This window comes from Eubalaena glacialis, unplaced genomic scaffold (genome assembly GCF_028564815.1).
Source record: "Eubalaena glacialis isolate mEubGla1 unplaced genomic scaffold, mEubGla1.1.hap2.+ XY H_3, whole genome shotgun sequence".
NCBI lineage: Eukaryota > Metazoa > Chordata > Mammalia > Artiodactyla > Balaenidae > Eubalaena > Eubalaena glacialis.
In genome coordinates this window covers 650,648-664,727 of record NW_026871157.1, presented here as the reverse complement: position 1 = coordinate 664,727, position 14,080 = coordinate 650,648, and the positions used below count along the sequence as shown (strand labels likewise).

At 34.9% G+C, this 14,080-nt stretch overlaps 1 pseudogene; it reads left to right on the top strand.

The window, feature by feature from the left end:
- The first annotated feature begins 7,181 nt into the window (after positions 1-7,181).
- LOC133083014 (F-box only protein 28-like) lies at positions 7,182-13,679 on the top strand (annotated as a pseudogene).
- The last annotated feature ends 401 nt before the right edge of the window (positions 13,680-14,080 follow it).

The following is a 14,080-nucleotide window of genomic DNA, read 5'->3' as shown; positions in this document are numbered from 1 at the left end:
CACATTATCTTGAACATTAAAAACAACCACATACATTAGAAAGTTTAGAAAGATGCTACATTGATCAGGGAAAGACAAGAGCATAAGCAAAAATTCTGACAAGACCTAATAAAAATTTCACCTCAGATTAATCATAAGTATGGAGACACTGTACAAAAAAATTTTTTAAAAACCTAGAAAGGGAGAGAATCTGGTTTAAGAGTCATAGTTATGAGATTTAAATGTTCAGTTTTCAATAGCAAGAAACCTGAAAGACACACATAGAAGCAGGAAAAGATTACCCATTCAAAGGAAAAAATTAATTGACAGAAAACCGACTTGAAAAAGCCAAGCTATAAAACTTACTACACAAAAACTAAAACAACTTAAAACTTTAGCAAGCCATATTCAAGAACACATGGAAAGGATTATACATCATGACCAAGTGGAATTTATCTCTGGGATTCAAGAATGCTTCACTTATGCAAATCAATATATGTAATGCGTCACATCAATAAAATTAAAGACGAAAGTCACAAGATCATCTCAATAGATGCAGAAAAAGCATTTGTCAATATGCAACATTCTTTCAAGGTTAACAACCCTCAACATATTGGGAATAGAAGGTATGTACCTCAATGTAAAGAGAGCCACATATAACATACCCACAGATAACCTTATATTCAAAGGTTAATGAGAAAAAAATGAAAGCTTTTCCTTTAAGATCAAGAACAAGACAAGAGGGCTTCCCTGGTGGCACAGTGGTTAAGAATCTGCCTGCCAGTGCAGGGGAAGTGGGGTCAAGCCCTGGTCGGGGAAGATCCCACATGCCGCGGAGCAACTAAGCCCGTGTGCCACAACTACTCAGCCTGTGAGCCTGTGCTCTAGAGCCTGCAAGCCTCAACTCCTGAAGCCCGCGTGCCTAGAGCCTGTGCTGTGCAGCAAGAGAAGCCACCGCAATGAGAAGCCCGTGCACCACAACGAAGAGTAGCCCCTGCTCGCCGCAACTAGAGAAAGCCTGTGCGCAGCAACAAAGACCCAACGCAGCCAAAAAATATATTTTTTTAGAACAGAAGAATACAAATTAAAAAAAAAAAAAAAAAGAACAAGACAAGAATGACCACTCTCACCATTCTTATTCAAAATTGTACTGGAGGTATTAGAGTAATAAGGCATGAGAAAGAAATAAAAGGCATCCAAGTTGGAAAAAAAGAAGTAAAATATTACTATTGCAGACGAAAAAATTTGGTATACAGAAAACTTCAAATACTCAACAAAAAACCTATTGGGAGTGAAGTAAGTCAGAAAGAGAAAAACAAATACCGTGTGCTAACACATATATATGGACTCTAAGAAAGAAAAAAAAAACGTTCTGATGAACCTAGGGGCAGGACAGGAATAAAGACACAGACATAGAGAATGGACTTGAGGACATGGGGAGGGGGAAGGGTAAGCTGGGACGAAGTGAGAGAGTAACATTGACATATATACACCACCCAATGTGAAATAGCTAGTGGGAAGCAACTGCATAGCATAGGGAGATCAGCTCGGTGCTTTGTGACCACCTAGAGGGGGTGGGATAGGGAGAGGTGGGAGGGAGGGAGATGCAAGAGGGAAGAGATATGGGAACATATGTATATGTATAACTGATTCACTTTGTTATAAAGCAGAAACTAACACAACATTGTAAAGCAGTTTTACTCCAATAAAGATGTTTAAAAAAACCAAACCTGTTGGAACTTAATGATTTCAATTAAGTTGAAGGATATAAATTTCACATGAGAAATCAGTTTGCATTTTATACACTAACGATGAAATGTCTGAATAAGAAATAAAGCAACCTATTGCATTATAGTAGCACAAAACAATAAAATGTTTAGACATAAATTTAATAAAGAAACTATAAGACCTGTACAGTGAAAACTAAAGACATTGTTGAAAGTAATCATAGAAGACACAATAAAAAGATATGCTGTGTTCATGAATTAGAAGAATTAATATTGTTAAAATGTCCATTCCACCGAAAGCCAATCATAGATTGAAAGGACTCTGCACCAAAATAACAAAGGCATTCTTCAAAAAATAAGAAAAAAATCCTAAAATTTGTATGGAACCACTAAAGACCCCAAATGGCAAAAACAATTGTGATGAAAAAGACAAAGCCAGAAGTATCACACTTTCTGATTTCAAACTACTACAGTAATAAAAACAGTATGGTACTGCCATAAAAATAGAGCGATAAACCAATGGAACAGACTCAAGAGTCCAGAATTAATCCCCTGAATATATGGTCAGTTAATATGCAACAAGGGAGCCAATAACCCATGAGAAAAAGACTGTGTCTTTAACAATATTGAAAAACTGGATAAACACATGCAGAACAATACAATTAGACCCCTATCCTACATCGCTCACAAATATTAACATAAAATGTATTAAAGACTTATATTTAAGACCTGACACCGTAAAACTCCTTAAAGAAACTCTATGAAAGAAGTTCCTTGACACTGATCTTAGCAATGATTATTTGGATGTGACACCAAATGGAAATACAAAACAAGCAAAAATCAAGAAATGGGACTATATTAAACTTAAAAACTGCACAACAAAAGAAACAATTAAAAATGGAATGCAATCTACTGATGGGAGGAAATTTTTTGCAAGCCATATATCAAATGAGGTGTCATTTTATCCAAAGTAGATTAAAAACAACAACAACTCAGCTTAATGACAGCAACAACAACAACCGCATTAAAAAATGGGCAGAGGAATAGAGAACAAATGTATGGACACCAAGGGGAGAAAGTGGCGGGGGGTTGGGGTGGTGGTGGTGGGATGAATTGGGCAATTGGGATTGACACACATACACTAATACGTATAAAATAGATAACTAATAAGAACCTGCTGTATAAAAAAATAAATAAAATTCAAAAAACAATAATAAAATAAAAATAAAAATAGAGGATGTATGTCAATCCTAATCTCCCAAATGACGTATAAACACTAGTATGTATAAAATAGATAACTAATGAGAACCTGCTGTGTAGCACAGGGAACTCCACTTCACTGTACAGTAGAAACTAACACAACATCGTAAAACAACTATACCCCAATTTAAAAAAAAGTACTTCTGCAGGATAGGATCTGGGTCCCAAGGCATAACAATTCAAAATTTTAAAGCTATCTCCAAAATTCCTCCTCAAAAGGTTATACTCATTTACAAATGTACAGATATCATTTGATCCAGCAATTTTACTCTTAGGAATTTATGCTGCAGATATAGTCACAGCTATGTGATACAACTTACACACAGTGTTTTTTACTGTACAGTTATAATCAACTTATATATCCATCAGTTATGTCACATCTATACAATGGAATACTACAAAGCCATAAAAAAGAACGAGAAAGCTCTCTGTGTGTTTGTGTGAAAATTAAATTGCAGAGCATTGTGTATTTGCTTGTAAATGCATAAAATAATCTTGTAAAAATTCATAGACGATTCATCAAATTAATTGCCTGTAAAAGATAAACTGTTGGCAGCGAACTGGGTGGGAACTTTTATTATATAGTCTTTTGACCCACGTGAATATACTACCTATTCAAAAGTTAAATAAAAAATATAAAAATTGAAATAAAAATAAAAATGCGCAGGGAAAATAAACAAACATTTTTTCCAAAGGAGCTATACAAATGGCCAATAGGTGCATGAAAAGATGTCCAGGATCACAAATAATCGGAAAAATGCAAATCAAAACCACAATGAGATACCACGTCACACCTCTCAGAATGGCTATCAGAGAGAAGACATGAGCTAACAAGCATTGGTCAGGATGTGAAAAAATGGGAAAATGGGAAAAACTGGGCACTGTTGTTTGCAGCACAGATTTGTTCCGTCAGTATGGGAAACAATATGTAAGTTCCTCAAAAACTTAAAAATATACCTACCATATGATCCAGAAATTCCATTTCTGAATATATACTCAAAGGACTCATCAACAGATGAGTGGAAAAATATTATATATAATACATATCAGAATCATGTGGCATGAGTCATTCCTTTTTCTCTCCCCTTTGATTTACAACTAATTACACATCCATAACTGAAAAAGAGTACATCTGCACAACATACCAGGACACCCAAGAGACCTGTGTTTCTTAAAGTCTGTGGATTAATCCTCAGAGGTAGCTGTGAAGTGAGGGGAATGGTGGCAGAGCTGACAGTGGCTGAGACAGTGGCAGCAGAGAGGTGAAAACAGGTCCAGCAGCAGGCCAGCACCGTCATTCTTTCCGGCAGAGGAAGTGGAGAGTGTAGGTGTTGAATGTGGGTCACCCAGCTGCACATATCACAGCTGGAGGGACCTGCTGCTCTCCTTGAGAAGGAACTGTGATAACTTGGGGGTGGGAAAGGAAAGGGAAGTAAGCAGACAAAGGAAACAAAGTTAAAGTGTTTCCTGCTGTCAGCTCAGGGATTCTCCTAAAAGGACCACCTGCAGACCTCTGGAAGTCCCGCACTTGAGGATCCCCCTACAAAGCCTTGGGCACACCCAAAGTCCCATGTTCTAAGCACACACCTCCCCCAACTATGATGCCACCCCTTTTTTCTCCACCATGTGCGTACGTGTGTGTGTGTGTGTGTGTGTGTGTGTGTGTGTGAACAACAGAGAGACAGATATCAGTCAGTGGCGAATCAGCTCTGATAAGAGAAACCAAAAACTTGTGCTATAACACCACCTTCTGGAAAAGAAAAGGAAAAATCCTAATTACCAATCTGTTGGTAAAATAAAATTAAACAAAACTTTGCTTAAGTAAGAACGGTGTTCACCACCTCAAATGCAAATGTGGCAGTGACACATTGCATCCAAAAATACAAAGAATTACAATATATTGTAGCACAAAATGATGGTTTTCCAGCAACCAAACCCAAAGACACAGAATATTGTGATCTAACTGATAAAGAAAGCAAAAGACCTGTTAGGAAAAAAATTCAGTGAGCTACAACAAAACTCAGAAAGACAACACAGTGGTATCAGAAATAAAAATGATGAACAGAAGGAGTACTTTAACAAGCCCATTGAAATTGTAAAAAAGGACTGACCAAATTCTGGAGCTGCAGAACTCAATGAATGAGATGGAGAATGCATTACATAGCATAGGAAATGGAGCATATCAGATAGAAAAGAGAGAATAAGTGAGAGAGGATATAAATATAGAAATAATTCAGGTGGAAGAGGAAAGGGAACTAAGTTTTTTTAAAATTGAGGAAAGCCTCGAAAACTATCAGACTCCATTAGGAGAGCCAACATAATATTAGTGGGTATACCAGAAGAAGAAGAGAGGAAAAAAGGAGGAGAGAGTTTATTTAAAGAAATAATAGCCAAGAACTCCCCAAACCTAGGGAAGAAACTGGGTATAAAAGTCCACAATGCTAATAGAAACTTTATCATCTCTATGAAAACAAACGTTCTCCAAGATGCATAGTATGAAAACTGTCAAAAGTCGATCATAAAAATAAGACAGATTTTTCAGCAGAAACTCTACAGGCCAGGAGAGGGTGGAATGAGATATTCAAAATATTAAAAGATAAAAATGCCAGCCAAGAATATTTTATTTGGCAAAGTTATCCTTCAGACCTAAAAAAAAAAAAAAAAAAAAAAGCTGAGGAAATTTACCATCACTAGAGAGGCCTTACAAGAAATGTTGAAAAGAGTTGTTCGAGCTGAACCAAAAAGACAGAATTAGAAAACAGTAAATCTTTTTAAGAGTAGTAAATTTTTTATGTATCAGTAACTATTCTAAATGTTAATAGATTGAACTCACCATTCAAAAGAGTGCTGATAAAAACAACAACAACAAAAACAAGATCCAACTATATGCTGCCTAAAGGAGACTTATTTCAGCTCTAAAGACACATAAACAACAACAACAACAAAACATACAAAAAAACAACAAGAACAAAAACAAGATGCAACTATATGCTGCCTAAAGGAGACTTATTTCAGCTCTAAAGACACTTACAGGCTCAAAAGTGGAAGACTGGAAGATGATATTCCAACCAAATGAAAACCAAAAGAAGGTGGTGTAGCCACACTTATATCAGAAAAATAGACTTCAAGCCATCTTTGGCTTGAGGGTAGCAAGAGACAAAAAAGATTATCATATAATAATAAAGGTGTTAGTACTACAAGAAGACATAAAAACTGTAAAGATATACACTCCCAGCACCTGAGCACTAAAATATACTAAGCAAATAACAACAGATCTGAAGGGAGAAATAGGCAACAATACAATACTTGTAGAAAACACAATACACCACTATCAACAATAGACAATCCAGACAGTAAATCAATAAGAAAACATTGGAACTGAACCACGCTTAGAACAAACAAACTTAATAGACGTTTTAAGAACAATCTATCCAACAGCAGCTGAATATACAGTCTTCTCAAGTACACATGTAACATTCTCCAGGATAGATTATATAAGAGGCCACAAAACAAAAACCTGAAATTTTTAAAAGATTGAAATCATACCAATTATCTTTTCTGACCAATATGTTATGAAACTAGAAGTTGACAAAGAGGAAAGTGAGAATATCTTAAAATATGGGGACACCAAACAGCACATTACTAAAGAACCATAAGGCGAAGAAGAAATCAAAAGGGGAATAAAAATGTAACTCAAAACAAATAAAAATGCAAATACAGCATATCGAATAGTGTGGGTTGCAGTTAAGGCAGTTCTAAGAGAAAAATTTATAGCAACAATATATACCATATATTAAGAAAATAGAAAGATCTTAAAATCTTAAATGAACAATTTAAGTTTACACCTCAGGGAACTAGAAAAAAAAGAGAACAAGTTAAGCCCAAAATTAGCAGAGGGAAGGAAATAAATGAAATAAAGATCAGAAAAATCAGTAGAAAGGATCAACAAAACTAATAGCTTTTTCTTTGAAAATATAAACAAAATGGACAATTCTTTATTTAGAGAAGAAAAAAGAGAGATTCAATTAAATAAAATTAGAAATAAAAGAGAAGACATCACAACTAATGCTACACAAATACATAGAATCATAAGACTACTATAAACAATTATATGCAAATAAATTACATAACCTAGAAGAAATAGATGTATTTCTAGAAACACACAACCTACAAAGACTGAGTCCAGAAGAAATAGAAAATCCGAACAAAGCAGTAATGAATAAAGAGTTCGAGTCAGTAATCAAAAACCTACCAGCAGGTAAAACTCCAGGACCAGATGTCTTCACTAGAGAATTCTACCACACACTTAAAGAAGAGTTTCACCAATTCTCACACTTTTCTGAAACATCAAAGAGGAGGGAATACTTCCAAATTCATCTTACGAAGCCAGCATTCCTTTCATACAAAAACCAGGTAAGAATACCACAAAAAGAAACTTATAGATCAATATTCCTCATAAATATAGATGCAAAATTTCTCAGCAGAATATAAGCAAACTGAATTCAAGAACACATTAAAAGAATTATACACCATGACCAAATGAGATTTATCCGTAGGATGCAAAGACAGTTCAACATACATAAATCAATACATGTAATGCATCATACGAATAAAATGAAAGCTAAAAATCACATGATCATCTTAACAGAGGCAGAAAAGCATTTGACAAAATACAATATTCTTTCATGATAAAACCCTTGCTAGATGGGGAATAGAAGAAATATACTTCGATATAAGAAAGGCCTTTTGGAATGAACCCACATTTAGCATTATGCTAAATAGAGGAAAACTGAAAATGTTTCTTCTAAGATCAGAAACAAGGCAAGGCTGCCCATTTTCACCACTCCCATTTATTTATTTACTTATTTATTTAATTTATTTGGCTGTGTTGGGTCTTTGTTGCTGCAGGCGGCCTTTTTCTAGTTGCAGCGAGCGGGTGCTGCTCTTTGTTGCGTGGGTGTGCTTCTCATTGCTGGGTAGCATGGGCTCCAGGCGTGCAGGCTTCAGTAGTTGTGGCTCGCAGGCTCTAAAGCACAGGCGCAGTAGGTGTGGTGCATAGGCTTAGTTGCTCCATGGCATGTGGGATCTTCCCGGACCAGGGCCTGAACCTGTGTTCCCTGTATTGCCAGGCGGATTCTTAACCACTGCACCACCAGGGAAGTCCCTCACCCCTCCTATTTATAGAGTACTGTAGGTTCTAGCTAGAGCAGTTAGGCAAAACAAAGAAATAAAATGCATCCAAATTGGAAGAAAGGAAGTGAAGTTGTCAATTTTTGCTGGTGACATAATCCTATGTATAGAAAATCCCAGTCAGTCAAAAAATTGTTGACATTAATCAACAATTTTAGTAAAGTTGCTGGATCCAAAATCAACATACAGAAATCATTGCAATGGTGAAGAATAGCAAAAAGAAATTAAATAAACTAACCAATTCACAATAGCATCAAAACAGTAAAATACTGAGGAATAAATTTTTTTTAACAGCAGGAAATATAATTTAATCACATCATACCATGTTACACTATGTAACATTCTATATTTTGCCTGTTGATATGTAACATAGTTAAGTTTATTACAAGCATTATTTCCTAAGACTTATGGTATAAGTGCTTCTTTCCAAGTATTACCACTTATTTAGTGTTTATCTGTATGTTAACATTAAGTAAATCAGTGATAAATGTATATAATGCAATATATGCATTGTGCCATTTCTCCCTAGAAAACCAAAACAACTATAAAATCTAAAACAAGGCTATCAACATCACAGATACATGTCTTGAGTAGGTTAACAGCATTTCCCCCTTAACATGAAGGTATTTTCATCAAAAATGCTTCATCATTTTTAGGCTATCATTACTTTAGCAGCAGCTGGTCTTCAGGACGAGTAGATCAGAAGCTTCAAGTGCTAAAGACACTGAATTACTCTGGGAAACATCCTTCCACACGACTAATGAAAAGAAGTGAACTGCTGGTGTCACCTTAACATAAAATTGTGCATTTTCCCTTTCAATGTGTGATTTAGTTCATTTATATGATGACAACAAAGTTTTGAAGTTCTCACGGCACACCAGTGAGATGGACTGATTTGTCAAGAAACCTCTTATTTGTTTTAATATTTACATTATAACAATACAATAACTAGAAAAAGGTCAGTTCCTTGGTGGCTTTTAACCACATCAATTTAAATATCTGTTTTTCAAAATAATGATGCAATTAAATCTATGCTTCTGCAACAATAGTGCGATACAGTATCCTTTCCTAGATAAGGGAGCTGAGGTTTATTCAAGTAGATGCTTTAAATGAGGCAGATTGTTGCCAATTACTTATCAATCTTGCATGTTTGACATAAAATATATTATGAAAAAACTTAGGAACTGAAATATCTGCACAAGAAAATCTACCAAACTTTTCTGAAAGAAATTGAAGACACAAACAAATGATAACATCTCATGTTTATAAATTGGAAGAATTAATATCCTTAACATGACCATATTCCCCAAAGCCATGTACAGATTCAAATCCCATCAAAACACCAAAGACATTCTTCACAGAAATAACAGAAACAATTCTAAAATTTGTGTGGAAACACAAGTAACCCCAAATAGCCAAAGCAATTCTGAGGAAAAAGAACAAAGCTAGAGGTATCACATTTCCAATTTCAAACTATACTGCAAAGCCATAAATACAGAATGGTACTGCCAGAAAAATAGACATATCGACCAAGGGAACAGAATAAAATGCTCAGTATTAAATACCAGTATATACAATCAATTAATATTTGACAACAGAGCCAAGAATACCCAATTCAGAATAGATAATCTCTTCAACAAATGGTTCCTTGATTAAGAGAAAAGAAAGATCTCAAGTAAAGCACGTCCTTGACTAAACGACCTCAAGGGACTGAAAAAAGAACAAACTCTGCCCAAAGTTAGCAGAAGGAAGAATATAAAGATTAGATCAGAAGTAAATGATATAGGGACTGGAAAGACAGTAGAAGAAAATCCAAAAAAATTGTGTTTTTCTTTTAAAATAAATAAAGGTGATGAATATTAGGTAGACTAACCAAAAAGAAAAATTAACAGGGATTTAAAGAAACAAAATTATAAATGAAAGGAGAACCGTTACAACTATACCAGAGAAATAGAAAGTATCATGAGTGATACCACTGAAAACTATCTTGTGAAAATAAATTGAACAACTTAGAAAAAAAAAATTAGAAACATACAACCAACCAAAACTGAATTGTAATGAAATGGAAAATCTGAATAGAAAATTATGGAATCAGGAGATGGAATCATTAAAAATAAATTTCCCAATAAGGAAAGATCTAGGACCAGATGGCTTCATGGATGAATTCTGCCAAACTCTGAAAGCATAATTACTGCCAATACTTCTCAATTTTTTTGAAAGAAGTAAAGAGGAGGAAACACTTCCAAACTGATTTTTGAGCAAGCATTACCCTGAAAGCATAGTCTGATATTGCACTACAAGAAAAGAAAATTACAAGAAAATGTTTCTGATAAACATAGATGCAAATATTGTCAACAAAATACTAGGTTATGGAATTTAACAGCACATAGAATGGATCAAACATATCAAGTGAGACATAATAAGATGTAAGGATGGTTTATCACACGGAAATCAATAAACATGATACACCACATTAACAAAAGAGTAAAATCACATGATTATCTCAATAGACTCAGAAAAGCACTTGACAAATTTTACTAATCTGTCATAATAAAAATACTCAACAAATTAGGTATAGAAGAAATGTACTTCAACGTAATAAACTTCCTATATGACAACACACAGCTATCATAATAATTGTGAAAAGCTGAGAGTTTTTGGGGGGTTTTTTCTCTAAAATCAGGGAAAAACAAGGGTACCCCTGTTTACCAATTGTCTTCAAGATGATATTGGAAGTCCCAGCTAGATCCATTGATTAGAGAGAAAGAAAGAAAGAAAGAGAGAGAGAGAGAGAGAGAGAGAGAGAGAGAAACAAGGAAGGAAGGATGGAAGGAAGGAAGGAAGGAAGGAAGGAAGGAAGGAAGGAAGGAAGGAAGGAAGGAAGGGAGAAAGAAAGAAACGTAGAAAAAAAGGAAGGAAAGGAAGGAAGGAAGAAAGGGAGGGAGGAAGGAAATAAGGAAGAGAGGGAGGAAGGAAGGGGAGGAGGGAGGGGTGAGTAAGGGAGAAAGGAAGGAAGAGAGAGAGAAAGATAGAGGGAAAGGATGGAAGGAAAGAAAGAAAAGAAAGGAAGGAAAGGAAGAAAGAAAGAGAAGGGAAAAGACAGAAAGAGAAACAAAGAAAAATAAATACAAACAGAAAAACAAAAGTGAAGAAAGAAAAGGCAAACAAATTTTTAAAAACGTAGTCTCTGTCTGCAGATGATGTAATCTTATATATAGAAAATATTAAACACTCCACCAAAAAGCTGTTAGAATTAATAAATTAATTCAGTAAAGTTGCAGTGTACAAAAATCAGTTACGTTTCTATACATTAATGACGAAGTATTCAAAATAGAAGTTAAACAATCCCATTTATGATATTATCAAAAACAATGAAATAATTAATAATAAATTTAACCAATGAGGTAAAAGTTCTGTAAACTGAAAACTATAAGACATGGATGAAAGAGATTGGAGAAGTACAAATAAATGGAAAGATATCCTTATTCTTGGTTTGGAAGAATTAATGTGAAAGTGTTCATAGTACTCAAAGTCATGTATAGATTTAAAGCAATCTTTATCAAAATTCCAATGGCATTTTTTTCCCCAGTGAAGTAGAACAGTTGTGGCTCAAAGCAATGGATTAAAAAAAAAAAAAAAAAAGCCACAGCATTTTTGGAAAAAAAAAAAGTAAGGAACGAAGAAGGGGGAATCACTCTTCCTGACTTCAGACTATATTGAAAGCTAATGTAAAAAAAAAAAAAAATCTATCTATCTATCTATCTATCTATCTATCTATATATATGGTACTGGTATATCAATAGACTCATACCTCAGTGGAATATTATAGGGAGCCCAGAAAAAACCCACATATATATGGTCAACTGATACCTGTCAAAGGTGCTGAGAATACACAGTGGGGGCAATGAGAGTCTCTTCAATAACTGGTGTTGGGAAAACTGGCTATCTAAACATGCAAAAGAATGAAACTGGCTTTTTAGACCAATCACGCAAATCAACTCAAGACTGATTAGTGATTTAAATGTGAGACTTGAAACTGTGAAACTCCTAGAAGAAAACATAGTAAAAACTCCTTGATATCGGCCTTGGCAATGTCTTTTTGAATATACTATCAAAAGCACAGGCAACAAAAATCCCAAGTGGGACTGTATCAAACTAAAAATCTTCTGTATGTAAAGGTTGTGATCAGGCAATCAGTGAAAAGGCAACCTATGAAATGAGAGAAATATTTAGAAACCCTATATCTGATAAGTTAATATCCAAAAAACATACAAAGAGTGGGAGAAAAGACTGACTACAAATAGGCCTAAAGAGTGTTTTTGTGCTGATAGAAATATACTACTTAAAGATGGTAAAAGTTTCATTACTCTGTAAGATTACTAAATAATATAGAATTGTTTTCTTATAATATGTGAATTTTACGTTATAACACATTAATAAACATGTTTTTAAATGGGCCTTCCTGAAGACAATAGAGAAACAAAGCAGTGGATAGTTGAAGAAGGAGATGGCAGTCACAATCACAATGGCTTCTCTTCCACCATGCAATCTGCTCAGCAACTGCCCTCACTCTCCTATTCTAGTTTAGCAACAGGAGTCCCAGTAGTGTCCAACCCCAGCACTGACTCTAGACCAGCTGCCTCAAAACAAACATTGATGGCAGTTGCCCATCATAACCACTAAAAACATCCTCAGCTTTATGTCCTATGATTAAATTAGCTAGCTCTACCTCATCTGTGAAAGAATGAACTTGGTCTGCCAGAGAATGTTGAATCAGGAATTTGTGTAAATAGAGAGGTATAATATATTTCAGTAACAATTTAAAGCACAACTTGCAAGAAGAGAATCAGAAACAAACAAAAAAACTATTAATTACCTGCTCATGAAGACATCTTTACTGCTAGTGAAACAAGATTTTCAGTATTAAATATGAGTTTCCTAAAGTATGTGGATTCGAATCTCTGTTGCTTCATCTCAGAAAATGTTACTGATGAAATTATGGTGAGCTGAGAAATGTCAGTTCTACCAGATTCTCCCAATGAGCTCATGAAGGACTTAAAGAGTTAGGGGTATTTTCTCCATGGCAATGGAATATTTTGATGAGAAAATTGTTTTAATTCTTCAGAAAAAATTACCATAATCGAATTAGTCTGGAATACTCATGGTTTTTCCTCCAGTTTCAGAACATTCTGCAGCCCTAACAATAATTCAGTGTTCTCCAAGCAAAGCCCTTAAACACAAGAGGTTATCAAACTCTAACAGCACATTAAATAAGTAATGCTGATGCGGCTGTTCTCAGGTGTGAAATTTTGGAGCTTTATGTAAACCCAAATGAAAGAACAGCAAAAGCAGCTTCAAGACCAACACTAGAGCCTGCTAAAACAAATGCAGTACATAGGTGAACAGTATGCATGGGTAGGGCAGAGGGAACATGAACTGTAAGTGATGGACTATACAGTAGAAATTTCCTCAGGGTGTGGGCAGAATGAGGAGCCGCCTCAGAATTTTGTTCTAAAAATGTAGCAAAGCCACAGATTCTTTTAGAAAATCTAAGTGCCTTCGGAATGAAATATAAATTGAATGTGATCCTAGCTGTAGAAGAGATAGCTTAGTAGCGTAAGTAATTATAGGCATATGAGAATTATGTGAGCAACATGGTGTCCCATAGGCTTTTAGACATTCAGAACACAAACTGGAATTTTCACAGTTGGAATATGCTTACCCCTTCTCCTGGTTGGATTATTACATAGAATCTTTTTATTTTGTGATAAATTTTTGATAATCATACTAGGTCTGTCATGTTTTGAAGAATAAATATTTTTGTGCTGTCAACAAAGTACACTAGTTTGTTTCTGCATATATGTACCTACACATGTATTTTAAACAAACCCAGACTTGACAGACTAGACCTTGAGTTTAATACT